The following is an 18,402-nucleotide window of genomic DNA, read 5'->3' on the forward strand; positions in this document are numbered from 1 at the left end:
ACAGTCGTGTGGCAGACCCTGTCACTGAAATGATGGGTTGGTTAAAGTGTGCATGTCCTGTTTTGTTTATTCAACATAAGGGTGGGTGGGAGGGCCCAAGGACAATTCCATCTTGCACCTCTTTTTTCTTTTCTTTTTCTTTGCATCATGTGCTGATTGGGGAGGGTTTTTTGGAAGGGACATCCTGCGTGACACTGCAGTGCCACTCCTAGATGGGCCCGGTGTTTGTGTCGGCCACTAGGGTCGCTAATCTTACTCACACAGTCAGCTACCTCATTGCGCCTCTTTTTTTCTTTGCGTCATGTGCTGTTTGGGGAGGGTTTTTTGGAAGGGACATCCTGCGTGACACTGCAGTGCCACTCCTAGATGGGCCCGGTGTTTGTGTCGGCCACTAGGGTCGCTAATCTTACTCACACAGCTACCTCATTGCGCCTCTTTTTTTCTTTGCGCCATGTGCTGTTTGGGGAGGGTTTTTTGGAAGGGACATCCTGCGTGACACTGCAGTGCCACTCCTAGATGGGCCCGGTGTTTGTGTCGGCCACTAGGGTCGCTTATCTTACTCACACAGCGACCTCGGTGCAAATTTTAGGACTAAAAATAATATTGTGAGGTGTGAGGTATTCAGAATAGACTGAAAATGAGTGTAAATTATGGTTTTTGAGGTTAATAATACTTTGGGATCAAAATGACCCCCAAATTCTATGATTTAAGCTGTTTTTTAGTGTTTTTTGAAAAAAACACCCGAATCCAAAACACACCCGAATCAGACAAAAAAAATTCGGTGAGGTTTTGCCAAAACGCGTTCGAACCCAAAACACGGCCGCGGAACCGAACCCAAAACCAAAACACAAAACCCGAAAAATTTCAGGCGCTCATCTCTAGTAAACTCTCTCCACTCAGTCTCTACACTTCTACAGTAACAGTACTCCTCCTAGTCAGCTCCAGTAAATCTCTCTCAGTCTCTTATAATCTAAATGGAGAGGACGCCAGCCACGTCCTCTCCCTATCAATCTCAATGCACGTGTGAAAATGGCGGCGACGCGCGGCTCCTTATATAGAATCCGAGTCTCGCGATAGAATCCGAGCCTCGCGAGAATCCGACAGCGTCATGATGACGTTCGGGCGCGCTCGGGTTAACCGAGCAAGGCGGGAAGATCCGAGTCGCTCGGACCCGTGAAAAAAAACATGAAGTTCTGGCGGGTTCGGATTCAGAGAAACCGAACCCGCTCATCTCTACCTGATACCCACATCCACCTATATATTCATACAATTTTACTTTTATTGTTGTTATATTAAAATAGTGTGACAATAACTAACACACAAACTACAGGTATAGGTGAAACAGAGGTTAAAATTTAGACACATACAACACATACAAAAAGTGCATGAGAATAATAAATGTGATTGAAGATTAAAATGTGTGTCCACGTGTTTATTCTAATGCCCAGTTAGATATACGATTATTCTTTATTTAAACCAGTATATTAAATTGTTTGATTATCAGTAATTAATCTCCTAGATCACTAATTCATATATCGATTGCCGTATTTGTCCCACTCCTATAATAATGAAGGTGGCTGACAATATAATTCGGCTTATCTCGACCAATAATCATGTGTTAGTTGTCATACTTCCAGCACTCTCGTGATAGTACTGATAGTACTGATAATACAGTCTGTAATTATCCACACTGTATAATTCCTCTAGAGAATTATATCCTATATTACATGTTAATCCTTATACAACTGCTCAAATAGGATTCTTTGCAGATATACAGAGTGTCCAGGTCAAGGGTTTGACACTTGACCTGGACACTCTGTATGTGTATTAGGGGTGCTACTGCTGTGGGCTTTGTGTATGAGGGGCACTAATGTGTGTCATAACATGAATAAGGGACACCCCTACAGTACAGTATGTGGTGGAATGTGAATAAGATTGTGCTACTGTGCATCATAATTTTAATTGGGTATACTTTAGTTTGGCCACGCACCTTGATTTTTGAGACAACAGCCCTTTATTGGGGGTGCACCGCAGTAGCACCCCTAATACACATAATGCCCACAGCGGTACCACCCCTTATACAATGCCCACAGTAGTATTGCCCCTTATGCTATGGCCACTGTACTGTTAGTGCCCCTTATGTAGAGCCCATAAAAGAAATGCCCCCAGTAGTAGTGCCCTTTATGTCCCCAGGAGTGCCCCTTATGTCCCGCTTATAAAGTGACTCCTATGCAATGCCCTGCATCTCCCTGCTCGCCGTCTCCTGGGTTAGGTGAGCCGGAGGAGGTGGAACTGGTTCTGTCTCAAAATGGAACTGAAGGAACGCACTTCCACCCTGTTCTGGCTCACTTTAACCTCTGGACAATAGGGAGCAATGGAGTCTTTAGTGTGCAGCAGATAAGGCAGAGTAGAGGAGAGAGAGAGAGAAACATTACCTACTGTACATTACTTAAGTACTGTACTTACCTGACAAGAGAGGGAGGGTGCCACTGTGGCCTCCGTACTGTGAAAAAAACACATTATTTTAAAACCCTACACAATCATTCACCCCCCCCCCCCCAAAAAAAAAAAAACAACAACCTAAATTAGAGTTAGTTGAAACCAAGGACAGGGGCGGCTCAATGCACGTTCCATAGGAGCGGCAGTGGTGAGTATCTGGCAGTGCTGGGGGCATACAGTACTATTGCCCTTATTTATCAATGACTGATGCAGTAAACTGCTGAACAAAAACTTAACACGTGATAACTTGTGCAGGGGGGACTCAGTACACTGATTGGGGTTCCCGGTCACTGTTCGGAAAAAATTACACCAAAAAACATCAGAAACTCCTGTCGACCATTTGACCTGTCGACCTAGACCATTTGACCCTGACGACCTAGCATCCCGGTCGACCTACTTACTGTCAACCAATAGTGGTCGACCCAAACATTGTCGACCTTCCTACCATTGACTTTGCATACCACACCCATGAAAAAAGTGCCCTCTACATGATCGGCACCCCGCCCTAAAAAAATCCTAGAGTGAACACTACTGTAGTACATACTGTAGGTATCCGTTAAGATGGTCGACCATGTTAAGGTCGACAGTCATTAGGTCGATCACTATTGGTCAACAGTGACATGGACTCATTGTCGACACGTGAAAATGGTCGACACATGACAGGTCGGCATATGAAAAGGTCGACATGGCTTTTTTTTTTTTTTTTTAGATTTTTCAATTTTTCATCCTTTACCATCCACGTGGACTATGATTGGGTATAGTAACCTGTGCCGAGCGCAGCGGTAGCGGAGCGAGGCACCTTGCCCGCAGCATGGCAAGCGAAGCGAGCCATGCAAGGGGACGCGGTACACTAATTCGGGTTCCCCATCACTTTAAGAAGAAAACGACACCAAAAACAGTCCAAAAATCCATGTTGACCTTTTCATGTGTCGACCATTTTCATGTGTCGACCATGAGTCCATGTTGACCATGTCACTGTTGACCAATAGTGGTCGACCTAATGATTGTCGACCTTAACATGGTCGACCATTCATACCGGAACCCATACTGTACTGTAAAAATGTAATGACAGCAATAAATAAAATACTGTACTGTACCTCTATTGACCTTGGCCCTCAGTCTTTGCAGCCTCTGCGGTTCCCGTCTAACCAGGTCACGCCATCGCCTCTCCATAGATGTTATACTCCTCTCCCTGTGCACTGTAGACCGGATCTCTTCTCTGGCCCTGGCATATGCCTGGGATCTCTCCCTATCATCGGCCAGGGGCCTGTCAAGGTGGCGCACCAGGATGAAGAGCTCCTGCTTGGAAAACATTCTTGCCCTGTGCGCCATTTTGACAGTGAGCTCCGCAGGATGAGAAATACAGTCACCGCCCACAATGCGCGCACACTGAATTCGCTTCCCCGCTGCCCGCAATGTGTTGTACCCATAACGGATTTTATCCGGTGTCTGTGTACAAAACATAATGGAGCCCAGCGGGAAAGAATAAACAGACCAAATAAGTTTATTTCATAAAAAAATATATATATAAATAAATACATTAAAAAAAAATTCTAGTCTCGCCAGGTGTCTGTGTACAAAACATAATGGAGCCTTCCAAGATGTCACATTAATGACATAGAGATCCAGTGGCATTGTGCATTACATATTTAGGGCCATTTGAAGCAAATGAACCAGAATTGATGTCCGAAATGTACATGCTGTTTATGCTTCACCAATAAAAGATATTTTCCCCAATGTAACGACAATATTGATAGTGAACGTGTGCACCATGGTTGGGGTAGGTGCTTTGTTACAACGAGCTCAGCAGGAAAGAATAAACAGACCAAATAATTTTATTTCATTAAAAAAAAAATATATATATATATAAATAAATCCACAATTTTTTTTTTCTGGCCTCACCAGGATTCGAACACGGGATGCACGCATTGCAGGCGGACACTGTAACCGTTATGCCACTGCTGACCACGATATGAATAGGCACTCCAGGTAAATATATGATGTGTTGTGATGTGTTTTACTCTTAGTGAATGCGCGGCACCGTGCTTAACATGGAGCATTCGCCACCTAGCGGTGAAACTGTGTATTACATGGCGTGGGACACAACGCACACCATAACGTTATTACAACTCGCGATTCAGGACCCTAAATAGCTCGCTATGAGCAACGGTGTATGTGCCATTAAGTGTTGTCTGTGTCAGTAAGTGGTGTGTGTTTCAGTGTTAGTCAGTAAGTGGAATCTGTGTCAATAAGTGGTATCTGCCAGTAAGAGGTGTCTGTGTAGGTAACCAGTTCCTGTGTCAGTAAGTAGTGTCTGTGTCATGTGTGTATCAGTAAGGATTATCTGTCAGTAAGTTGTATCGGTGTCAGTAAGGGGTGTCTGTCATTAACTATGTATGTGCCATTAAGTGGTGTCTGCGTCAGTAAGTGGAATCTGTGTCAATAAGTGCTATCTATCAGTAAGTGGTGTCAGTGTAGGTAACCAGTTCCTGTGTCAGTAAGCAGTGTCTGTGTCAGTAAGCGATGTCTGTGTCAGTAAGAGATGTCTGTGTAGGTAAGATTATCTGTGTCAGTAAGTGGTATCTATGTCAGTAAGTGTGTGTGTCAGACAAGGTGTGTCAGTAAGTGTATTTTTTATGAGCAGCTTTGTAAATGCAATCCTTACTGAAAGAGGGCTACAGAGCCATGTTTGTTTCTCATTGTGTCCAAATAAAAGTGCATTTGTCTTCTCAAAAAAAAAAAAAATCATCAATGTCTTCAGGACACAAGTAACCCATTAGTAATTAAATTGTTCCATGAGACATAGCCTGGAACTAGTAAGCAATACAGCCACTTGAAGTGATTGCAATAGATTATCACAGGAGAATAATGGTTCTCACTTCTTAGACTACAAAGCGCTAAAATCATTTTGATCACAGCGATACAAAATCTCAATGCTCAGATCAAGCTTTTGGTGATATTATACACTAACACTAATCTATTAACAGTTCAATATGTGGACGTGCATTATCTCACTTACAGTAGTTCAAGCCCTGTAGAGGGCAGAAACAGCACGGTCACTACCCTGATGGCAACCCACACTTTTCTCCCTTGCTGAAGAGGCCCTGTTACTGACCTGGCCTAGTTTACTATTACTTTTAGCTGAACCCTTAGTTAAAACTTTTAAAAAATAAGTGTAATGAATGGTTAAACCATTGCACCTAGGCAAGTCTGTGTGTGTGGCTGCACACGACATAAGGGGTGATTCAGACCTGATCACTGGCCTGCTAAAATTGTTGTCCGGCAATCAGATAGTCTAAGGATCTAAGGGGGATAAACAAGATAGTTGAGAGCCAATTCCCCTGTAGTGCCCAATCCAGCTGTCATCCTCATGCAAATTCCCCCTACTGCGAAATTTTTCACTGTTATTGACCTCTGTTCTGCTTTCTTTTCTGTCCCTCTGCACCCTGACAGCCAATACCTCTTTGCGTTTACATACAGGGGAGTACAGTACACCTGGACTCGTCTCCCCCAAGGTTTCATTGACAGCCCGAGTATTTTCTCCCAGGCCTTGCATGACTGTTTACAATCCTTTCAACCTGAGAGTGGATCAGTACTAATACAGTATGTCGATGACTTATTGTTGTGTTCTGACTCACTCGAATCGTCCTTGAAAGACACGAAACAGCTTCTGTTTCATCTTTCCCATACGGGACACAAAGGAGGTCATTCCGAGTTGTTCGCTTGGTAAAAATCTTCGCATCGCAGCGATTTTCCGCTTAATGCGCATGCGCAATGTCCGCACTGCGACTGCGCCAAGTAAATTTGCTATGCAGTTAGGAATTTTACTCACGGTTTTTTCATCGTTCTGGCGATCGGAATGTGATTGACAGGAAATGGGTGTAACTGGGCGGAAACAGGCCGTTTTATGGGCGTGTGGGAAAAAACGCTACCGTTTCCGGAAAAAACGCAGGAGTGGCCGGAGAAACGGAGGAGTGTCTGGGCGAACGCTGGGTGTGTTTGTGACGTCAAACCAGGAACGACAAGCACTGAAATGATCGCAGATGCCGAGTAAGGTTGAAGTTACTCAGAAACTGCTACAAGGTGTGTAATCGCAATATTGCGATTACTTCGTTCGCAATTTTAAGATGCTAAGATTCACTCCCAGTAGGCGGCGGCTTAGCATGAGCAAATCTGCTAAAATCCGCTTGCGAGCGAACAACTCGGAATGAGGGCCAAGGTTTCAAAGGATAAGTTACAGTTGTGCTAGACCAGGGTAAAATATTTGGGACATTGCTTGACGCAAGGACTTAGACACCTCACCGCTGATCGAATACAGGCGATTCGCGACATGACTCTGCCACAACCCCAGCAACAGATCCGCACTTTTATTGGAATGTGTGGGTACTGCCGAAACTGGATTCCAGGGTTCTCCATACTGGCTTTACCTTTGAAGAGATGGTCTCTTCGAACAAACCAGATCGGATCTCGCACACAGATGAGTCCGAATTGGCATTTGAGAGACTCAAACAGTGCCTATCACAGGCACCTGCATTAGGTATGCCAGATTATGGGAAACCCTTTGAATTGTACGGTACGGAAAAAGTGCTGGGTGTGCGGCAGGTGTCCTAACCCAGAGACATGGTGATGCCAGCAGGCCGGTAGCTTACTACAGTGCACAGTTGGACACCGTAGCGCGGTCTCTCCCCACATGCTTGCGAAGTGTTGCAGCGATAGCTTTGCTAGTAAGTAAAAGCGAAGACGTAGTGTTAGGACACAACCTGACCATCCATACACCTCATGCTGTATCAGCCTTACTGAACTCTGCCCAAACCAGACATGTCTCATCCGCGAGGTTTACAAGGTGGGAATTAGCATTAATGGCCCCTGTAAACATCACCATAAAGAGATGCAGCACACTAAATCCTGCAATTTATCTGCCAAGTGTGCCTGGACAGGCACAAAGGGTGGAGGATGAGAATGATGGTGAAGGAGGATTTAGTGCAGACACTGATACGCATGATTGTATGGAATACCTGAATCAGACTTTCACCGCGAGACCTGACATTAGTGACAAGTTACAACCCATAGGAAGGCGTAGATTTTACCTTTTACACTGATGGTAGTTGCCACAGACAGACGGACTCGGGAGACCTGTGCACTGGATACGCAGTTGTAGACGACAGAGGTATCATAGAAGCTGAACCCCTGGGCCCACCGCACTCAGCACAAGTTGCTGAGCTGGTCACCCTAACCAGAGCGTGTGAATTGGCCAAGGGTAAGTCAGCTAATATGTACACAGATTCTAGGTATGCCTTTGGAGTGGTGCATGATTTCTGGGCCCTATGGCGTCTCAGAAATTTCATGACGGCAGCTGGCACACCTGTAGCGCATGCGTCCCACATAAAAAGGCTTCTAACAGCGATACAAGAACCAGACAGAGTGGCTATTATCAAGTGCAAAGCACACACTTACAACCAAGACCCAAACTCACTTGGTAACAGCCGGGCAGACGAAGCTGCTAAATCAGCAGTCAGCACCCCCATACAAACAAACATCACATCACTGATGACATTCAACAATATCAACACACAAAAATTAATTGAAATGCATAATTTGTGTTCTCCACAGGAAAAGGCGGTCTGGAGGTCAAAGGGGTATGGCCAAGAGTCCTCAGGACTCTGGACAGGTGGACACGGTAAGCCAGTGGCCCCCAGAGCATATCTTCCAAGCTTAGCTGAGGCGGCACACGGTCTGACTCATCTGGGTAAAGAGGGTATGTGTAAGCTGGTGAGAGCCTACTGGTGTGCGCCAGGATTCTCTTCTCATGCAGGTAAGAGAGCAATGACATGTCTTACTTGCTTGAGGAAGAATATTGAAAAGTCAATACCAACAGAGCCATCCCATATCCCTCCTACAGACGGACCTTTTCAGGTAATATAAATCGATTTCATACAGTTACCACCGTGTAGGAATTTAAAATATGTGTTAGTCTGTATTGACGTATTTTCAAATTGGGTAGAAGCGTTCCCTGCTGCCACAAATACTGCTACGTTCACTGCAAAGAAAATTGTGCAGGAATTTGTGTGTAGATATGGTATCCCCAGAATAATTGAAAGCGATAGGGCAGACATGAAAGAAAGGGAGTTTAGAGGAAATCCCTGCGCTCTAAGAGCTGCTATAGTGGGTGTGAACCTGAGTATATCACCAATTATACTCCAAAGGTTATATGAAAAAGGAGGTTGTGGTACACACACTCAGTAGCGCTACATATACAGATGGAATTATAACAATAATAATAAATGATAAAAAAGAAAGTTCTTATATATATCCGGATAGTCTTCCCGACGTGTTTTCTACTGAAGCAAGGCTTCCCAGCCGTCTCCGTCAGTTTGGGTCATAGGAGGGAAAACACCAAGAAAAGAGAAAAGAGTGGTCTCAGTTCTATTTCTCATTTGTTTAATTATATCAATATCAATGGAAGAGTCTATAATCTTCCTCTTTATGGGTGGTGTTCAGCTCTTAAACGTCTTATGGGGTCACCCTTGTGGTAAACAGTCAACTGCGTGCTCACAATTTTCTTACATAAAGCCTCGGAGACAACACTTATAAAGGTTTCTTTTCCCGTCACTTTTTATCAATATCAGAGAAGGAGGGGATGCTCACGTGTATGCTTACATCAAGGAAAGTGTAAATAAACCCATCAAGGTATCTTTCATCGGGCCAGATTCCTTCCGATCTTTCCTCGTGGTTCCCGAAGTGTAGTCACAGGAAATGAAGCAGAAGGAAAGTGGTTACTAGAGAAAAGTTCTCAGAGTGGAATTCCACCTATATGGGACAACCCTAAGTTTATGGGATTGTGCAGCAAGGTAAGTTTAAAGGACCACCTGTTCCGTGAACCCAGAATATAGGAATTGCTCACATGTATGCTTACATATAAGCAGTTATGGAAGTACATATAAAGGTATCTTTATCCCTGGTATTCAAATCTCATGTTTTAAAACATCATAACGGGTAATACGAAATGCTCACTTGTTCGCTTACATCAATACGGGTGATTCAAAGCACATAATGGTTTCTTTTCCCAGAGTCAGCGAAATTCACCATATTACCAGAAAAGTTAATAATATATAGGAGTCCTTGTGGTAAAAGCAATTCCAGCAATTTATTCCAATAAAAAACAAATGTACAAAAAATGAAAAGACTTCTAGGTACGATACCAGATGGATTTACCAGCCGTGGGAGGGAATAATATACCCGGGTTCCTCACCACTGGATAGCAGGGTATCGGTCCCAAAAAGTCAATCCCTATGTCCTTTCAGCTCCTGGAGCTGAAAGGACATAGGGATTGACTTTTTGGGACCGATACCCTGCTATCCAGTGGTGAGGAACCCGGGTATATTATTCCCTCCCACGGCTGGTAAATCCATCTGGTATCGTACCTAGAAGTCTTTTCATTTTTTGTACATTTGTTTTTTATTGGAATAAATTGCTGGAATTGCTTTTACCACAAGGACTCCTATATAATATTAACTTTTCTGGTAATATGGTGAATTTCGCTGACTCTGGGAAAAGAAACCATTATGTGCTTTGAATCACCCGTATTGATGTAAGCGAACAAGTGAGCATTTCGTATTACCCGTTATGATGTTTTAAAACATGAGATTTGAATACCAGGGATAAAGATACCTTTATATGTACTTCCATAACTGCTTATATGTAAGCATACATGTGAGCAATTCCTATATTCTGGGTTCACGGAACAGGTGGTCCTTTAAACTTACTTTGCTGCACAATCCCATAAATTTAGGGTTGTCCCATATAGGTGGAATTCCACTCTGAGAACTTTTCTCTAGTAACCACTTTCCTTCTGCTTCATTTCCTGTGACTACACTTCGGGAACCACGAGGAAAGATCGGAAGGAATCTGGCCCGATGAAAGATACCTTGATGGGTTTATTTACACTTTCCTTGATGTAAGCATACACGTGAGCATCCCCTCCTTCTCTGATATTGATAAAAAGTGACGGGAAAAGAAACCTTTATAAGTGTTGTCTCCGAGGCTTTATGTAAGAAAATTGTGAGCACGCAGTTGACTGTTTACCACAAGGGTGACCCCATAAGACGTTTAAGAGCTGAACACCACCCATAAAGAGGAAGATTATAGACTCTTCCATTGATATTGATATAATTAAACAAATGAGAAATAGAACTGAGACCACTCTTTTCTCTTTTCTTGGTGTTTTCCCTCCTATGACCCAAACTGACAGAGACGGCTGGGAAGCCTTGCTTCAGTAGAAAACACGTCGGGAAGACTATCCGGATATATATAAGAACTTTCTTTTTTATCATTTATTATTATTGTTATAATTCCATCTGTATATGTAGCGCTACTGATAGGGCAGACATGTCCAAACTGCGGCCCTCCAGCTGTTGAGAAACTACATATCCCAGCATGCCCTGAGACAGCTTTAGCATTCTCTGACAGCAAAACTGTGTCAGGGCGTGCTGGGATATGTAGTTTCACAACAGCTGGAGGGCCGCAGTTTGGACATGCCTGCGATAGGGGTACCCATTTTACAGGTGAAGTCTTTCAGGTTATGTGCAAACTGATGGGAATTAATAGCAAGCTGCATACTCCGTACCGACCACAGGCGAGTGCGAAGGTGGAGAGAATGAACAGCACTATTAAGAACAAGCTGAGCAAACTGATGGCTGAGACTGGATTGTTGTGGCCAGAAGCTTTGCCACTAGTATTGTACAGCATCAGAACCACTCCCAGGTCCCCCCTTAACCTGTCACCCTTTGAGATTCTTTTTGGCCGACAACCCCATGTAATGATAGACCCCCAGGATGATTTGAAATGCAATAACCAAGTGACTGTGAAATATTTGGTTAGGATGAGCCAGCAGCTGAGAAATCAAAATAGAAATCTAAAGCTGGTGATTCGTGACCTACCGAACAGTAATTGTCATGACATTGAACCTGGGGATTATGTAATGATTCGAAATTTTCTACACTCAGGTTGCCTCATTGACAGGTGGGAAGGACCGTACCAAGTCTTGCCAACCAGCACGACAGCATTAAAGGTTGCCGAAAGAGAGACTTGGGTCCACTCGTCCCACTGTAAGTAGGTCGCTGACCGGGAGAGAACCCGTGACAAAGAGCAGAGTGTAGAGAACATCGTATCACTGGAGTGTCTGTTCCGGGAAGATTGAGAGGCAGGACTGTTGAGACGGCACCTGAGCGCGGAGAACAACAAGACCAGAGGCGGTTGTCGCACCAGTTTTTCTTTTTTTTTCTCCATCTCCCCCTACCCTCCTTCTCTTCTTCTCTTTCTCCCCTCTTCTTGTCTCCCTTCTCTTCCCTTAACAAGATGGATCTACCCCAAGAGACTGCGTTTCGGGTTTTCCTGTTAATCCTGTTGTTGACCAGGACAGTCTGTTTCGGTGAGGGTCCCAGAGAGGTCGAGCAAGGATCTGGAATGGGTTCTGATGGCGAGGATGGATTTGTAGAATCTCAAGAGCAACACCTTACTCGAGCAAAGGCGAGTATCAGAAAGCGCTCTGGTAGTCAAGGAGCTCGGAGGCACTGTGAAGGGTTATTGTCTGAGGAAAATTGCATTTGTAGGAATTGTGAAAACATAGTCGAGGATGGGTGCATCCAGAGATGTCAGTCCAGCCTTAATATCAACATGGACCGTCATCCATTGAGTGATTACCACTCACTAGTGGGTAAGGTCTTAAACCAGACAGAATGCTGGGTGTGCTCACAAGTACCTCAAGTTCAGAGCAAGTCAGGATTAGTACCATACCCTTTAGCAATAGATGAGGTACTTGAATTACGGGGTGGGAGACCGGTGGACAAGAAATTCAATATTTCTAGTTTGAAGCTCTACCAGTATCATGTAGATAGATCCTTATTATGTTTCAATATTTCCAATTACCGAAAACCGGTAAATTGGGAAGTGACGTGGAATAACCAGACAATGACCTTTTCAAACAGAGCTGATAGGATACCCATAGACTCTGAACTTGTACGCCAAATAGCTAACAGTGGAAGGTATTTCCGGTATAGGTATACTCGAGGAAGCAAGACCATGTGGGTTGGAAAAGTATCACCAGGGTACTGTGCTCATATCATCCAGTCCGATACTTGTACTGAGCAGATGGGAGAACTAGGGATTGGGTTTTTCACTTGGAAAGTTTGTAATATGGTAATGTCATATTCTGTCCCCTATGTTCTCCCCGATGATGCCTATTTCATATGTGGGAGGAAGGCGTACAAGTGGCTTGCCCCGAGTTCAGAGGGATTGTGTTATATTGGAAGAGTACTGCCAGAGGTCATGACCATAACCCATGATAAGATGAAAGATGTTCACCGCAGTGCTCAGGCTCCTTATACTCATACTCACTATGAACACATCGTCAAGAGACACCTCATAGATAGGACAGAGCACGCAGCCTCTGATTTGATCCACGAATCCACCGGGATTCAATTCCTTCTCGCATTAGACATCACACGTACTGCCAGAGGAATTATAAATTATAGGTATATCCATGCGCAAGCGAACTTGATAGATAATATCACTGAGATGTATGATGACACCTTCACGTATGCGGGAAGGGAGTTACAAGCTTACAAGAAGGAACTGATCCAGCACAGGATGGTCCTAAATTATATCACAGCCGTGACGGGTGGGTACTGTGTTACTCTGGCAACTCAATATGGTGTGAAGTGCTGTACATATATCACGAACAGCATTGACGACCCCACGGAGATCATCGATCAAAAGATGGACGATATCTTGCAGTTGAAGTGGGAGTTCCGGAGGAGACACAACCTTACCCTGACGGCTGTGGGTAATGAGCTGACCGGCTGGGTCTCATGGTTGAACCCACGAAATTGGTTCTCAGGATTAGGAGAGTGGGCTCAAAATGTTATTATGAGTGTAGGGAAGTTTCTCCTTTGTATCCTGGGAGTCGTCATAATTATTGGCTTGATATTTAGGTGTGTTCGAATTCTGATGCGGAGCAAGCACGGCACAAATTTGATGAGTAAAAGGAGCGAGGGCATTGTTATAGCAGCAGATATAATTTACGACCCATCCATAGAGACAGTGTTATGATAAGGATTGCAAATGAATTCCATGGCCTGTTTCTTTCACCCGTTTTTCTTTTGTCTCCCCCTCTGCCCAGATACACCCATCCGGAAAAAGACATCAGCCCTACCCAAGAATGTTTATGTAAATGTTTATGTGAATGTATTTTAGATATGTGTCTTATTTTCATCTCTACAAACTTCAGTTAATGACACACATAGTCGACAGGTGATATCCACATATACTAGCACACACATATGTTCCCCCTCCATGTATCATCAACTAAATGTGCACCCCATTTGTTGGAACAAGAAGCCGAAAAGAGCTCGGTAGTGTTTGTCGGCCCACTTACAGACCCTTAATACGGGAAAAGAAGGATTTAATGTATACTTCGCAATACCTCAAAGCTTATTTAAAACATATACGGCACGATGATACATGCCCCACAGACATGGATTCATACATACATGCTTTTTACTCTCCCACTAGGTCATACATTTCCTACCTACCACTCTCACCCCGACCATCCAAATCTTCTGTAGATATTGTGTAGATATTTTTCTGTTTAGTGATTAGATAGTGGCAGTTATTGGCGACTGCCAAAGGGTGGACTGTCAAAGTCGAAAAATATTGCAGTACACACATCACGTACAAACAACACACAGATGGCCTCCGCGCGTGTACTTGTTCTGCTGTGCGTGCACATATTCGCAATTTGCGTATGGTGGCTCCCGCGGTCGTGCACATCAGCGCGTGGTATGGGTATTTACGGTAGAGTTTGTGAACACATGGAGAGCTATCAAAACACATTACATATTTAATCCAAATAGTGCACAATGTACACATAGTCCCCCTGCACCACACCAGAAAGTAACAACAGTTTAAATGATTCCAGAACAAAGGGATTCACCTTTACAGGATAAGAGGGGACAGACTAAGGTTATAAGGTGGTGTTTGGTATCCAGCTGTAGGGTATTTTAAGGGTAACATTCCGGTGTTGGTCTGCGGAAGATCGCATGTTCCTGTGGATAGTTATGTGCAGAAGCAGAATATAGATATAAACTGTATTTACTGTATATTAAGTATGCGGCGGGAATCCAGAGGAGACCACCCACAAGAGCAGTTGGGAAAGACATCGCCTACCTTTTCAAATCGACATATGACCTCTCCTGTACTGTAAAAGTGCATTCCTGTGTCCAATGGACAAAGGGATTACAGTATCCATTGTATTGCTTTTGGAAGAATTGTATAAAAAAAGCCTGCTGCAGCCTGGCCTGGCACAAGACTCACAACGTTATCTATTAGATGACGGAGGACCGGACCGGGAAGCGCACGCGAATATACTCACGTATGTACATTGACTGTAGCCATTTACTCTGTTATATTGTATTGTATTATTTGTATTGTAACCCCCTTTCAGCAATAATCCACTGTGCTGTCGGAACCCAGCGGTAAAATCACAATTGGTGTCGTGTCCTCATTGCCCTGCTAAGGTTTAAAGTGTTTTATCATTGCATTGCATTATTGTAAAGGGTTAAAGTGTATCTCTGGGTGTGTGCGCGCTGTGTGTACTTTGTACCCCCAGCGCGGCGTTTGTACGCAAAGTTCGTACAGTGATACGGGACTCCGTACGCAAACAGTGTATAAAGTACGTAGCGTGTGTACTAAGGTTAGCGGCTGCAGCGGCTCCATGGTAAAAGTGTATTCTAAGTGTGTGTAAGGTATAGCTTTCATTCCTGTAAGATAATCAACATTATCACCACCAACCCAGGACACCCCTGGAAGTGCTCCAAGGCGCCCCAGTGTGCCACAGCACCCAGTTTGGAAACAACTGGTTTAGTGTGAAAACAATAAAAACAAGTCCTATCAAAGTCCAACCTTCAAGCCATTTAGTACACTACCACCACCCCTTTCTTTTTTCTCCTGTAATACTGTTCGTTATATCTCCGTTTATGACTGTTACTGCCTTTATTACTTTATTATTTGTCAAACTTCTGTGCTTGAAACTTTTTACTACGTTGTCTGAAGTCTCATAGATATGTATTTTGTTCTTGCTAAAATCCAACGGGAAGGTGTAAAGTGCGTCCCATAATATGTGTGATGACAGGACCCAGGTCATCAGAGGTGGCAGAGAATTCAAATATTTTGTGGTGAGGAAAAGGTTTAGTGTCCTCCCACAAAGTAGGCACTCTGCACCAGTGGCGTAACTAGAAATTTTTCTCCCCCAAGCCAAAAAATTATTCCCCCCTCCCCCCCAATCCCCAATCCCCCATAATTGGCACTAGTTAAGGGACAAATATGCGCGCGCCGCAAAAAGGGGTGTGGTTTCAGTGAAATAGGCGTGGCTTTGCATAAAGGGGTGTGGCATTGCAGGAAAAGACTACCTTATACCCCAGTTTTGCAACCTGCACGCCCAGACGTTAGCCACCACAGGAAAGAAAAATAATACTGATTCATGCCCCTTACATTATTTGTCATTATTCCTCCTTATAGTAATGCCCAGTATACAATATGCCACATACTGCAATGGCCCTTAGACATTATGCCACACACAATAATGCACATGACACAATATGCACACACCGTAATGCCCCCGCACATTATGCCACACACCGTAATGCCTGTGACACATTATGACAGGAATCGCAATGCCCGTTATACATTATTCTACACACTGCAATGCCCCTGATACATTATAGCACATACAATGTCTGTGACACATTATGACACACACCGCAGTGACCCTGAGACATTATACCACATACCACAATGCCCGTGATATCGTATACAACACACCGTAATGCATGACACATTATGACACACACCGCAATGTCCGTGATACATTATGCCACACACTGCAATGACCCTGAGACATTATACCACATACCACAATGCCAGTGATATAGTATACCACACACCGTAATGCCTGTGACACATACCACAATGCCCGTTATACCCTATGCCACACACCGCAATACCCGTTATACATTATGCCACACTGCAATGCCCCTGAGACATTATACCACATACCACAATGCCCGTGATATAGTATGTCACACACCGTAATGCCTGACACATTATGACACACACCGCAATGACCCTGAGACCAGTACCGGATCTTGCCACGGGCAAGCAGTACTTTTGCCAGGGGCGCCGCCTTCCGGAGGGCGCCGGCGCCCTCCGGAGGGCGCCGCACCATGGCAAGATCCGCCACTGTGCCCTCTGCAGTGCCCCCCGCTGTGCCCGCCGCTGGTCCCCCGCTTTGAAGGGAACCAGACGCTAAGCGTCTAGTTTCCCTTCATGGAGAGGACTGTGCGGTGCGCGATGACGTCATCGCGCACCGCACAGCAAAGGTCCTCTCCATGAAGGGAAACTAGACGAAGCGTCTAGTTTCCCTTCATGGAGAGGACCTTTGCTGTGCGGTGCGCGATGACGTCATCGCGCACCGCACAGCATAGTGGCAGAGACACTAGGGGTCATAATTGACCTCTAGTGTCTATGCTGTGCTATGGGAGAGACGTAATGACGTCTCTCCCATAGATCCGAGGACAGACACAACCATCCGAGTCCAGGAGAAGAGCGGCGCCAGCGGAGGAGGAGGTCTGGAATCAGGAGCGGGGATTGTAAGTATACTTTTATTTATTATTATTTTTTTTTCAGCTGCGCTACAGGGGGCACAAATGGGGGCGTAACTGACCACGCCCCCATATGAAGCCACGCCCCCATTTTTGCCCGGGGCGCCACAAGGGCAAGATCCGGCCCTGCCTGAGACATTATACCACATACCACAATGCCCGTGATATAGTATGCCACACACCGTAATGCCTGTGACACAATATGACACACACCGCAATGTCTGTGATACATTATGCCACACACCGCAATGCCCATTACACATTAAGTCCTACAGTAAGGCTTCTAATTACTTTTAAATTACATGCTCGTTGCCAGGGGTTTCATGCTCTTGGGTCCATGCATGGTGCCAGGGGTTTTTATGCTCAGGGTGTCATGCTCGTTGCCAGGGGTTTCATGCACTGGGTGTCATGCTCGTTGCCAGGGGTTTCATGCACTGGGTATCATGGTTGTTGCTAGGGGGTAGTGCTTGTTGCTAGGGCTGTGCTCCCAGTGCCACATATGCCCCCAGTGCCAGATATTCCCCCACAGTGCCAGGTACTCACATGCCCCCAGTGCCAAATATAGCCCCCCCCCCCATGTGCCAGGTACACATATACCCCCTCAGTGCCACATATGCCCCCAGTGCCAGATATTCCCCCACAGTGCCAGGTACTCACATGCCCCCAGTGCCAAATATAGTCCCCCCCATGTGCCAGGTACACATATACCTCCCAGTGCCATATATGCCCCCCGTGCCAGATATTCCCCCACAGTGCCAGGTACTCACATGCCCCCAGTACCAAATATAAGCCCCCCCTCATGTGCCAGGTACACATATACCCCCCCGTGCCACATATGCCCCCTCAGTGCCACATATGTCCTCCTCCCCCTGTGCCGCATATGCTCCCCCAGTGCCCCCCCCCTGCGCTTCCCAGCCGTTTTGTGATGGAGGGACACGGAGGGCACAGCGCGCGCCTCTCCTGTGTCCCTCCTGGGTCTCCGGCGGGTCTGTTAAAGGAAGTGCTGGTTCGTGAGCCAATCAGAGCTCACGAACGGGACACAGGAGAGGCGCGCGCTGTGCCCTCCGTGTCCCTTCAACACAGCAGCGGAGGGAAGGAGGGGGAGGAGACTGCAGATTGACATGCAGACGCTCGACCGCATGTCAATCTGCGCTAAATCAGTGGCGGTGCCCCCGCAGCCCCTCGCCCC

General features: G+C 45.3%; 1 long non-coding RNA gene across 2 annotated transcripts in view; it reads right to left on the bottom strand.

Moving 5' to 3' along the window:
- LOC134943441 (uncharacterized) overlaps positions 1 to 18,402 on the bottom strand; it is a 62,030-nt gene that overhangs the window by 13,179 nt on the left and 30,449 nt on the right. The window contains exon 1 of one of the 2 annotated variants that reach the window (XR_010181535.1): positions 2,467 to 2,534. The exons of the other annotated variant lie outside the window; for it this stretch is intronic. This is a non-coding gene — a long non-coding RNA (uncharacterized LOC134943441). Of the gene's footprint in view, positions 1 to 2,466; positions 2,535 to 18,402 lie in introns of those variants that run through there. 2 annotated transcript variants of the gene reach the window in all.

This window comes from Pseudophryne corroboree, chromosome 7, assembly GCF_028390025.1.
Source record: "Pseudophryne corroboree isolate aPseCor3 chromosome 7, aPseCor3.hap2, whole genome shotgun sequence".
Taxonomy (NCBI): Eukaryota; Metazoa; Chordata; class Amphibia; order Anura; family Myobatrachidae; genus Pseudophryne; species Pseudophryne corroboree.